This window comes from Peromyscus maniculatus, chromosome 4, assembly GCF_049852395.1.
Source record: "Peromyscus maniculatus bairdii isolate BWxNUB_F1_BW_parent chromosome 4, HU_Pman_BW_mat_3.1, whole genome shotgun sequence".
In the NCBI taxonomy this organism is placed as follows: Eukaryota; Metazoa; Chordata; class Mammalia; order Rodentia; family Cricetidae; genus Peromyscus; species Peromyscus maniculatus.
This window is the reverse complement of record NC_134855.1, coordinates 149811970-149824888: the sequence shown is the minus strand read 5'-3', so window position 1 is coordinate 149824888 and position 12919 is coordinate 149811970. Positions and strand designations below refer to the sequence as shown.

Sequence of the window (12919 nt, the reverse complement as noted above, 5' to 3'; positions counted from 1 at the left end):
TGTCCTGGGGGCTCCATTTTCGGGCACTAAGGACAGAGTAGTTCCCATGTATGCTGAGGGGGAGTCCATGAAAGGGAAACACAGATGCTTCTCTTGTATTCCACCACACACACACACACACACACACACACACTCACTCACTCACGTTCGTGCGCACACACAAGTATAGTATCAGGAATCCCTGGACATCTCCACAGAGTCCTTTATAGGTGGACTTCCCTGTGCCCAGGGTCTTACCTTATCCCTACTTTTTAAAGAGCAATTTCTGTTTCTTCCAAGTTAAATTTGTGAATGATGTTAGAGTCTCTTTGTATTCCTCAGAGATCATTTAAAAAGTATGTCAGTTCTTTTTGTTAAAGAAAGCACCGAAAGGAGAGGTGTGTATTTCCTACTATTACTGACAAAGCAACCAATTCAAAGCAAGGTTCAGTGAGTGTGAGGCCTCTGTCAAGGAAAATAAGGACAACAGTGACAAATTCTGTGCGGGGCATAGTTCTCTGCATGAGCGTCACCACATTTAATCCATGTCATCCAACAACCATATCAGCAGTACCACCACCATCATCTCATTGATATCCTTTCTCCACCACCACCACCACCATCACAATAATCATCTCATCATATCAGTATCACCAATAGCATCTCATCAGTCTCATCTTTATCACCTCATCTATCAATATCACCGTCATTATCACCATCCCATCAACATTCCACCATATTAATATCACTATAATCATCATCACCATCATCATAATCTCATCAACATCATATTAATATTATTAACATCACATAAATACTAACATATTCATCACTATCACCATCACCACCACAAACATCTTATCATGTCAATATCATCACAATCATTTTTCACATCCTCTTCTTCCTCATATAATCATATCATAATATAAGTATCATAACCTTCATTGTTATGACCACCATCATCATCATTGCCATATTCATCACCACCACCACAACCATCTCTTATCAATGTCAACATCACACCAATATCACCAAAATCATATCAATATCATCACCACCACCATGTCATATAATATCAACATCATATCAATATAATCATCATACCAAAATTGTCACCTTCATCATCAATATCACCATCACTGCCATATCATATTAATATCAGCATTATATCAATATCATCACCATCATTATCTCAATGGAAAATTCCAATGCAGATCTCTCTTGAGCATGTTCCAGCCACCAGTGAATTTGTGTGATTATAAGTAGGCTTTTTTGAGGTAGCTAGACACAGAGTGAGAGGGGGAAATGAGATGGAAAGCAATGGAATAAATGTCTGTTTAATACTCTGTCCTATTCCTTGCCCAGGGCATTACTTCCTTCCCAACCCCAAGGACTACTTTGGATTAATCTGTATTCATGATGTCCTTATTTAGTCAAATAAAGTGGCACATCTATCCTAGCTTTTGATCTAAATCTTAAGTGAGTGGGAGAGGATCTGTATTTTTTGAGGAGGCATTTAAGGGGGTGGAGGGATATAGAGGAAAGTCTAGTTCACCTGGTGCTCGCTTGTGTGCCAGATCCATTGTCAAGGGCTCCCCATGGACCATCTCACCATCTGGAGTATAAACTTAGGAGCGAGAAAGGAAACCACGAGGTCTCTGCCACCACGATTGTTCCAGGCTCTCTCAGCGATCGGGACATTTTGAGTCTTTGGGGTGTTTGCACCCTTATTGGAAGACTAGCATCATAAGTTACATGTCGGGGGCTCGAGAGATAGCTCAGTGGTTAAGAGCACTGGCTGCTCTTCCAGAGGTCCTGAGTTCAATTCCCAGCAGCCACATGGTGGCTCACAAACCATCCATAATGAGATCTGGTGCCCTCTTCTGGCCTGCAGGCATACATGCAGGCAGAACACAGTATACATAAATAAATAAACCTTTAAAAAATAAGTTGCACTTCTGGGAAGAAGAGGCTGAGGCTCAGAGAGAAGTGGTCCTGGTGGGATTTGGGGTCAGGGATGATGGATCTTCTGAACTCTGAGACTCAGGACAAGAATGTTTCAGATTAGCTGGGAGCCTACTATGATTCTGGTTGTAGATGTCAACAATCTCTTTAATCTTCATCATGGCCCTATGAAGAAGACAATGGTTGGATCTACTTGATCAGTGGCTAGTCCAATGAAATATCTGTCCTGCTTAGCTTTAACTGCCAACTTGATACAGCCCAGAGTCATCTGAGGGGAGAAGCTTCAACTGAGGAATTGCTTAGATCCAGTAGGTTGATAGGAATATCTGTGCGTGATTGTCTTGATTATTAATTGAGAGGAGGGTCCAGTCCACTGTGGGCTATACCATTTGTGGAGGTCTGAATGAAAATGGCTCCACAGGTTCATAGGGAGTGGTGTGATTGGAGGAGTGGCCCTGATGAAGTAGATGTTGGAGGAAGTGTGTCACAGGGGGTGGGCTTTGAGGTTTCAGAAGCTCAAGCCAGGCCCGGTGTCTCTCTCTTCCTGCTGCCTGCTGATACAGATGTAGGACTCTCAGCTCCCTCTCCAGCACCATGTCGGCCTGCACACCACCATGTTTTATGCCGTGGTAATAAGTGACTAAACCTTGGAAACTGTAAGCCAGCCCCAATTAAATGTTTCCTTGTAAGAGTTACCATGGTCATGGTGTCTCTTTACAGCAGTAGAAACCCCGACTAAGACACTACTCCTTGGGCAAGTAGTCCTTGGTTATATTTAAAAAAAAAGTAGATAGGGGCTAGAAGATGGCTCAGTAGTTAAGAGCACTGGCTCTTCTTTCAGAGGACTCAGATTTGATTCCTAGCATCCACATGGCAGCTCACAATCATTTGTAACTCCAGTCCTAGGGCATCTGATACCCTTTTCTGGCCTCTATGGGCACTGTACACACATGCCTCACAGACATACATGTGGGCAAAATAGCCCCCAAATTAAAAAAAAAAACAACCTAGCTAAAAATGACTCCGGGGTGAGCCAGAGAGTGACCTAGCAGACGGTGTTCCTCCATAGTTCCTGCCTACAGGCTTCTGTCGAGTTCCTGCTCTGACTTCTTTCAATGATGGGTTGTAACCTGAACACATAATCTAAAATGAACCTTTCCCTTCAGAGTTTTTGGTTTCTTGTTTTTGGTGAGAGTGTTTTTTATCACAGCAACAGAATGTAAGTAGGACAGTAGCCAACTGAGACAGATATTTGAAAGCAATTATCATTCATTTTTCATCAATGATATTAATTCAGAAGCTCACATTTGAAGCCCCGCCCAATATTCATGCATGGGAAAGGAAGCACACCACAGACTTGAACCAGGGAGGCCAGTCTCCAGACTCCAGATGCTTCTGGTACAATAGAAAGGAATCATGGTCAGAAAACATCACTTATGATTGATGCCTGCTTCATATGGCCATACCCAGACCCATGTCAATAGCCCACCAGTATAAAAACATCTTCAGTTCCTGTTTAGAGAGAGCCATTTCTGGTCCCTAGGTTCCTATCTATGACTCTATGTGCCAAAGTGAATGTAAGTAATTCAGGTTCTGGTCTGTGTTTTGTTCAAACTCAATTAATATTCCACATGGAACATAGATTTGGGGGCTGATGCAAGATTAGAGAAGAAAGATATTTTGGGCTAGTGGGCATCTAAATATATGTCCCACTCTCAAGACATTTCCCCTGTTCAAATTCTACACATTCCTCTCCAAAGACCCAAGTACCCCAGCCTTCAGTGACCCAGCCAGCCCTCCTGCACCATGACACAGGAGTGGCCCTTGGGAGGTCACAGAGGTCTAAGACCACAAGCTCTGATGGAGGCGTTTGAGCCCAGTTGCAACATTTACTAGAAGAGTGACCCCAGAAGGGTCCCTTGAACTCTTTGAACTCCATTTTTCTTAACTATAATAAAAGTAAAGATCAGCCAAACCACCATTTCCAGAAGTTGCTGGGAGAACTCAAAAGCAGCTCTGGAAACTGCTTAACTTTGGGCTTAGCAGACACGGAGTGCTCAGCAGATACCAGTGTTGGCTAATGCCTTAGGACTCACTTATTCCTTGCCCAGTTTCATTCATTCATGTATGTATGTGTGCATGAATAAATGATTTAGTACATGCATGTGTACCTACATGTGTGGGATGCACGTGTGTGTGTGTGTGTGTGTGTGTGTGTGTGTGTGTGTGTGTGTGTGTGTGTGTACATGTAGAGACCAGGTTTTGATACTGGATGTCTTCCTGTAGCACTTTTCATCTTGATTTTTGAGACAGCATCTCTCACTGAACCTTGAACTTATGCATTGGGCTAGTCTAGCAAGGCAGTGAACCCCAGGATGCTCTTGTCTCTGCCTCTCCAGTGCTGGGCTTACAGATGCATGCTGCCGTGCCTGGCTTTTTAAGTGGATGCAGGGGACCCAGGTTTTCATGCTCAAGCAGCAAGCATTTAACCAACTGAGCCATCTCTCATCTTGTAGGCATTTATGAGCATCTGGCTTTAAAAAGTGAGCTGTTGGATTGAGAGGAGATGGTGCAAGTGACAAGGGCCACATGGTAGAAGCGATGTGTGTTTAGAGTTGGTGGCAGTTGGTCCACCATCCTCCCTTGCCATTGAAGGTGATCCTGGGCATTTCAGGGTGACCACCGGCCCCAGTGCCATTTTATGCAATATGCATTGGGATGACCACTGAAATGAGTGAAGGTGCTGTAAGGGGAGGGCACAGGCTAAAACCTTAGGAGATGCCAAGGGATCACAACTACTTCCCATCATCTTCCCCTCTTCCCTCCTGATCACTTCTCTTGGGCTCCTGAGTTTCCTCCATCTCACTCCTCACAGGGCCTCGGCACACAAATCCCCTTTGACCTGGATCACACTTCCTGTTACAGGCACTGACACCTAGCTGTCCTTCACATCTGCCCCGACAGTCTCCCCAACCTTCCCTCCCAGGTCAAAGCCCCTTCTAGGGACTCTTAGAGGCACACAGGTCCCCCTTGGTGGCATTTCTCATCAGCGTGTTTTGCTCACAGTGATTGTGTGACTGTCATCTGGCTTTTTGCTCTGACTGGAGCACCATGGGACGACAGTGTCACCAAGTCTGCCTGGTGTCTCCAGCGTCCTGTTTAGGGTCTGTCACAAGGCAGATGCTCAACAAATACTCAATGAATTAAAAAATAGATCAGTATTATAACCCTGTTATTAATATAGAAATGATTCTTAACATATGTAATGATGGAGAATGAGATCATTTCTACTTGGGAGACCCCAGGGAGATGGCTTTGATTTGAGATGAGGCTCCCAGTGCTCCTGCCCTGGCCTGCCAGGAGTCCTGGGTAGTAATGTATGGAAGTGAGCAAGTCCTGAAACCAAAGCCTACAGCTATTTTGTCTAATCGGTCAAAGAGAAGCCAATGCCTGGGGCTGGGGAGGTGGCTCAGGCTGGTCCAGGGCTTGCCATGCAAACGTGAAGACCCGTAGGTGGTCCCCAGGTGGTCCTCAGCTCTCGTGTACAAACCAGGCGGGCGACTGCCTCCGGTGTCTTCCCGGAGACCTCGTCTGTCCTGGCGCTGCTTGGCTGGTCTCAGCACAGAGGGACTCCTGGTGCGTTTTCTGCCTCTATCCCACAATACCTCCAGTGGCAAATGGTAAGTTACATAGGTACATTTGGCTTGTGGCTATGGACACTGGGAAGATGAAGAGGCCATCTCTGATGAGAACTTGTCTGATGTGGTCTCTGCTATAACTGTCAGGAGGTGTCACATACTGGAAGAGAGGCGAAATCAGACACATCTCCTTCCCTTTCTCATCTCGAGACAAGGTCACAAGTAGCCCAGGCTGACCCTGAACTCACTATGTAGCCAGTGGTGACCTTGAATTTACCCTCTGTCCCACTTCTCCACTGCTGATACTATAGGCGCACATCACCACGTCTGGCTTATATGCTGCTGGGGGCGGAACCCAGGGACTCAAGCATTCTTGGCCAGCACTCTACTCACTCAGCTACATCCTTTGCCCCTCAACCCATTTTTCTTGTCAAGAGCCCATCCTCATCATAGCAGGCTCACTCCCAGGATAACTGATGGATGGCCATGAGGTTGCCATTGACTCTAATCACGTCTTGAGAGTCCCACCTCCTGATACAGCTCAGTGGCAATTAAACCAAAATTTTTGAAGGTGACACTCAAGAGGCCTTTCCTGAGCTCCCGTAAAGGCCTGGTGAGCCTGCATTGTGACACTTCATGACTATCTGGGGAACACCTGCACCTGCGGCTTGCCAGTCTTGTTTATGTCATCCTTGGGTTTTTGAAGAGCACAGAACACATGGGAAGTGCTTGCAGGGGGGCAAACAGGAAGTACTTGACTATGGTGCCTGGGTGAATGAGAAGAGCGTCACATGGTACTCTATCTGGGCCGTGAAAGCAATCCATTGAGGGTCAATGTCACTGCACTGGAGTCTGCCCAAGCTGTGGGCCTTTGTATGTTGGTAAGGATACCGAGTGGCTTGTAAGAGCTAAAGTTGGCTTAGACTTTAGAGCTTCAGGGGGAACAGAGTACTTTTGGGCTCCTAGCTTTTTAGGCAGTGTTTGAGCATTCAAGAACATTCCACTGTTTGTATTAGCGTAACTGAGGTATAGCCACCCATAGTTTATTTCATTTGTTTTATTTTTAACCAGTTGCATGTTGTGATCACGTTGATGGTATTGAAGTGCATCCAGGTTTTGTTTTTTTTTTGTGGTGTGTGTGTGTGTGTGTGTGTGTGTGTGTGTGTGTACGTGTACTTTCTCACTCACACATGTTTGTGTAAACGGTGGCAGGTGTGGGCATGCTGTGTGCACGTGTGAGAGTTGGATGACCACTTCTCGAGACTGTCAAAGGCAGACTCTCTTTATCATTTGACCCTTTGACCCAGGCACAGGGCAGCTGCCCACAAGCTTCTGGAGCTCCTCCTGTTTCTGCCTCTCATCTCCTCACAGAGCACCGGGATGAAAGACACAGGCCACTGCCTCGGGCTTTACATGACGTCTGGGCATCAAAGCCAGGTCCTCAACTTACCAAACAAGCAAGCGCTTTACCCACTGAGACACTTCCCCAGCCCCTAACCCAGACCTAAAACATCAGCCCCTGAAGATGTGACACACTTTAAAGGCACTGAGCTCAGAAACACTGAGAGTTCAGTGTACAGTGAAGTCGGGATGCATGCAGGAGGCTGGTACTATGTGAACAGCCCTGAGTATAGACCCCCGAGGCTCTGGCTTGCTGTTACAGCTCTGCCCCCTGCTGCTGTGGATCTCAGGTTCCTGGTGCCCCTTCTCTGATGAGCCTGGGGTTTCTTGTCTCTAAAAGGAGAATGATATCTGCTTTGCAGATCTGCTGTGAGTATTGAACAAATATCATCGGTCAGGATATGTTAGGGACATTATCATTGATTAAATATCATTGGGATTAGCACACAGGTGCCATTTCACCAGCTGCACCCACAATGGGGCTCGTGCCCTTATGGGAGAGAGATGGGAAACAGGAGGAGGGCGTGAACTGTGGAAGGAGGAGACTGTCAAAGACACCGGGTGATCCTCTCAGCCCAGCGTGTTGGGAACGTCTCTGGTTGCTGCTCAAATCCCAGAAACTCTCCCTGACAAGTCCTCAGCAAACCTGGCTGGCTGGCACCTTTAGAAATTACGTCTGCTTTTCTGTTCTAGGCGAGGGCAGCCCGATGAACCCACGGCTCTTCCGTAGTTGAGAGTGGTGTATTGCTGGAAGAACTGAGGCCCTAGTGTCATCAAGATCGAGGGGACAAAGAACCCAGGAGATGGGACCTCTGTCTCCATCGGTCTTGCCAAACCGGTCACTTGGAAGTTGGATCTGGTTTCTGATATGCTGTGTTTAGCTTGAAGAGTGTTCAAAACAATACCAACCAACCAACCCAAAACACACTAATGACACTCATTGATGGAAACCTCAAACGTCTTCCCACAAAGACGAGGATTTCCTTGTTCCCATGTTAAAGCTACCCAGGGATCCTTGCTTTAATTTGTCACAGCTGTGCCCAGCCTGCTGGGTTTGTGTGCCACCTCCTGGCTCTTGGGTGCTTGCATTTGTCACTCCTGGATATTTTGACGCAAGCACATAATTCTGACTTTCGATAGGTACTCTGTAGGTACCCTGAGCGACATTTTCAAACTAAATTTGTGTTTACTTATGGCTGTGAGACGTGGGTGGGTACAGGATGATTCCATGGAAAACCAAAGTCCATGAAAAAGCCTATCCAGCAGATCTGAAATCCAAGCACAGAGAGGCAAGCAGAAACAGAATGTCTGTGAGTTCAAGACCGGCCTGGGATATATATAGAGAGCCTATCGCAAAAGACATAAAAGGGGAGATGAATGGGGATAGCAGGTAGGTGGGGAGGGGGGCTGGATATATTCAAAGTACATGAAAAATACGTTTCTTGTGAAATGTATCAGTATGTACAATGGATTCCCCTCATCTTGTGCATGTGCACACATGCATGCTCATGCACACACATGCTCGTGTACACACACACACACACACACACACACACACACACACACACACACACTGGGAGTGTATCTTAGAGGTAGAGTTCTTATTTAGAATGTTTAAGGCTCTGAGTTTAATTCCCAGCAATGCAAACCAACACATGCACGCCAACAACTCACACATACCAATAGTTCCTGGTTCAGGAGTACCAGTTCTTACAAGATAACAGAATCAGAATAGACCTGTGTTAACTTTTATATCTAAAAGTCATGCAATCAGTTTGATAGAAACACAATTCACACTTGAACATATCATGTGCCTACAAGCTCTCACACGCAAACACATAAAACGCTTTAGGTGGGGAGAAAAACTACCCAATGATCTCTTGTATACTCCTGGCATTCTGAGTGTATATATTCCCTCTAGCCACAGTTTTCTGTACCTTGGGGATGTTGATATCCTTCTCCCTTGCCAGATGAGCCTCCCATAACATTTACAAAGGGTCCACTGCAAAGCATGAAACACATAGATTTTCCACCAACTGCCGATCTTCCAGAGGAGAGTGGAGAAAAGGCAGCTGAGCAACAGTGGATCCTCTTATTTTGGTAGCCTAGCGCATCCCGCATCCCCCTGGCCTACATATCGTTTAACAAACTGCCCTGTGATTTTTGCGGGGCGTGGCATCCTCACTGATTTAAAATCCCCGCATTGCTCAAACTGCATTGTTCTTCATCAAGTTGAGTCGTTTTTATGTGAAGTGTCAAGCTCCCTAACAAATACCTCCTGCCAGACAAATCAAGTCCCTCGTCGGAGAGCCTCGGCTAAATAGTTTATAGCTTTAATCTGCTCACCGAGGTGTGCAGTCTATGACAGTAATTATAAATGCAAGGAGAAATTATAGCTGAATGCCTTAACAGCATTAGGAGCTGTTTGATGAACAATCATGAGCGCCTGCTCATTTCCAACAATAGAGGGCAAGTTAGTGTCAATGCATTAGAGAGATCTCAGTTCTGCATGGCTTTTTCTCGCATTTACCACGGAATGTCACTTGTCTCCTATAAAGTAGGAAAAAAAAAAGCATCGTGGAAAGCTTTAAACTTGATAGTTAAAAAAACCAGACAAAGAGAGAAATGCAGAGGAAACGGTTTATCATCGCCCCTCGTATTTTTCTGTTTTGTTTGGCGGTAGGTTGGCTTTAAGATGAGCTCATGGAAGGTAACTGCCTGTATACTTACGAGGGACCTTGAAAAAAAAGCCCTCCCCAAGCCTTTCTTTAAAAATGCTTTTGGAGAGAAAGACTTCATTAAATGAAGGGCAAGTTGAAGATGATCTCCGGGAGCAGACCCTCAACTGCGTGTGCTGTGTCCCTCAGCTGGCTTCCCCGCTTCTCCGTGCGTCTTCCGAACCTAATGACGCAATTTACTCTTTATTTTCCCTCCTCGCTTTTGCAGAAAGACGTTTTTAATTTAGCTGAAGAATTACACAAATGTATTTTAAAGACATAAATCCATATAAAAAATATGAGCTAATTAAAACATTGCACTCCCTGTCGCTCATGGAGTTTCAATTTAGCAAAAGGAAAAAAAAAAAAACCCAGAATCACGTCTGGTTAAATGAAAAGATGATAGTGATGGCAGACTGGGGTAAATTAAAAACAATGTTGATCTATATTAAAGCAGCGAATTACACACGTCAAGACCGAGCGCTCAGAAGTCCAAATGAGGGGAAAGTGTGATGGGGCGACGTGCCCAGGGAGGTAAGGCAGATCGCTCAGATGAAGTGAAAAAAAATTAGAGAAGATTCTGCTCGGTTCTTGTTATGTGAGAAGGGCCAGAGCCTCCCACATGACCCTGCTTCCTTGTTTCTCATTTTGTCTCTACCTGTGGCCATACCACCCTGAACACACTTGATCTCATCTTATTTTGTTCGCCTAAGATGAATTCCTGAGAGTCAAGATAGTGTATGCATATGTCCACGTGGGTCTGGGTGATGTCTTGTTAGATACTTTATAGAAATGTGAATCACACTAAATGGGGGAATTAGAATGGCAGGAAGGAGGGTGCCCGCTTCACACCACAGGTCATCCCTCGGTCCCCATATTTCTGTGTGATATTTCTGTTTTTGTTAACATCTGGCTCCATGTATTATGGTGGTTCCTGAGATCCAGGTACTCAGGGACACCATGGCTGTCTGTCCTCACTCTGTGATGTCCATGGGGTAGCGGAATTGCCGAAGGGCACATTTCTTGTACTGCATCGTGTCATTAGGCCATCAGAATTGTGATTCCTTTATAGCCTGAGGTCCCTAGGAGTCCTGGGGGACCCTTGTTTTTGGCACAACTCTTACCCACAAACCTTTTCTATGCATTGTCTGTCAGTCATACAGTGGACCCTCAACTCAGGCAAGAAGCAGGAGACCAAGAGTGGAATATAGATGAACAGTCGATAGACACGTGGTGCTTGAGGTTGGGACGCCTACCTTTGCTGACTGTGTGTGAATGGAAGGATGATGGAAACCTATTCGCTGAGGATGTCCTTCCTTCAAAATGAGGATGCTGAGTGTAACCATTCCTGACTCATAGGAAGAGGCCAATCAATGATAGTTCTGCTGTTGCTACCACACTCAAAGGCTGAGGTTTGCAAGGGGAACAACTGTCTGGATATGAATCAGTCATCTGAGAGGACTGTAGATTCCAGGTGCTTCCAGAGAGGCTGCAGGACATAGGAGGGCTGTGCCGATTCTCCAGGGCTTACTTTTGTGGACTGGTTGGATACCAGGCATTCTGCAAGGTAATCACATGCATTTCTATAATTCCCAACTCCTTCCTATGTGCAGTCTATGATGCCCCCATTTTACAAATAAAATGGGGTTCACATGGATGATAAGAAGTTGGAAGCTAGGGTGGATGACCTGAGCATCCAAATACTCCCCAGAATGAGTGCTCGCATCTTTGTTTCCCCGGGACAGGGAAAGAGTTCCTCTTGTGATCTCCATTCAGCAACTCCCCCTGAGTTGCTATCTACATATTTGCCACTGGCCTCCATGGCAGACTCTCGTTTTGGCCGTTATATTATTTCCTGGGATACTACCATGTTTGCCGTGGTAAACTTCTTGATGTGAGCTAATGCATAAATGAAGTTCAGAGGTAGTGGGACCTTGGGAAATGTAGTACTGTGTCTATGGCATTATTTCTTTGAATCAACCCATACTTTATAGGACTGTTTGTGAGAATAGCATGAAGGGATGCTTGTGAAGCAATTGCCGCAAATTCTGGCAGTTTACTATTATAATCAGTGTTCCTGCTGGCTCACTGCTATGCCCTATCACTAGATAGAACGTGGTGCATGCTAAAACACAACCAATATTTGCTGAGGGGTGGAAGGACCAGAGGGAGGGAGGAGGAATGGAAAGAAGGGACTTTCTTTAATGGACAGAGAAATGGTGGGTACCTCTTATTTAGGCTTTAATGACTCCAGCCTGTTGGGCTCTTTGTAGATTGGCATGTAATCTACATGATTAATAATGACAGAAATACAGGTTTCCATGTTAAAAATTACTCTCATGCAAACAATGACTCCTTTTTGAAAATAAAACTATAGTCCACATGATATTTGGGACACAGCTATACTAAGACTCTGTGGTTTATCTGAAGGGCAAGTTCAACTGGATTAGACGTCCATCCTTTATCTTATCTGGCAGCCTTCCATGCATTTCACCCTGAACATACATTTTCATCAAGCCATCCATAACAGAAGTGTCAGGTAGCTTGTTGGACTAGAATACATTTCTGCCAGCAATCTCAAGGTTAGGTGTGCTGTTAAATGCGTACACTATATTACGTGGTAATGACTATAATTTGAAGTCCTTATGCATTTGAGACTCAATGATTTACTCTCTGTTTAATTCTAGTGAAGAGCAAGAGACTTTTAAAGGTATATACAAATACATGCTGAAATTGTTTTAGATCAGTTATGTCCTAAAAGAGGGGATGCCCATTTAATGCTTTCGAAGGAATTTTAAGTGAAAATTTGGCTTTGCTACTTGGCAGGGTGTTCACAGGATTCAAGGAAGGCACAGGAAAGGAGAGAAAATTCAGGTCAGAATTCATGTCATTTAGAAACACATCAATATGGTAAACTCTTGAATATCCCATCATATCCTGATGTTTTTCTAAAATACGTGTCATTTTTCACACATTGCATCATCCTCCCTATCAGCTAAGATTAGAATTCCAGATGACAGTAGAATCCTGTGACCATGTAAAACCATCAAGTTTTTTCTTTTATAATAAAGTATATAAAATTTAAAAAAACACAACAAAAACAAACCATCCTATGCATTAGCTCTAAGAAGTGGGCAGGACCTTCGTTAACGACTCTGGTTGAGTGCTCTTTCCTAGAGGAGCCAGGCTTCGAGATACCCCCTTGTTCCACATGGGGGC

At 44.9% G+C, this 12919-nt stretch overlaps 1 protein-coding gene across 2 annotated transcripts in view; it reads right to left on the bottom strand.

Moving 5' to 3' along the window:
- Window positions 1-12919, bottom strand: part of Tshz2 (teashirt zinc finger homeobox 2) — a 451637-nt gene that overhangs the window by 172577 nt on the left and 266141 nt on the right. The window lies entirely within an intron of this gene.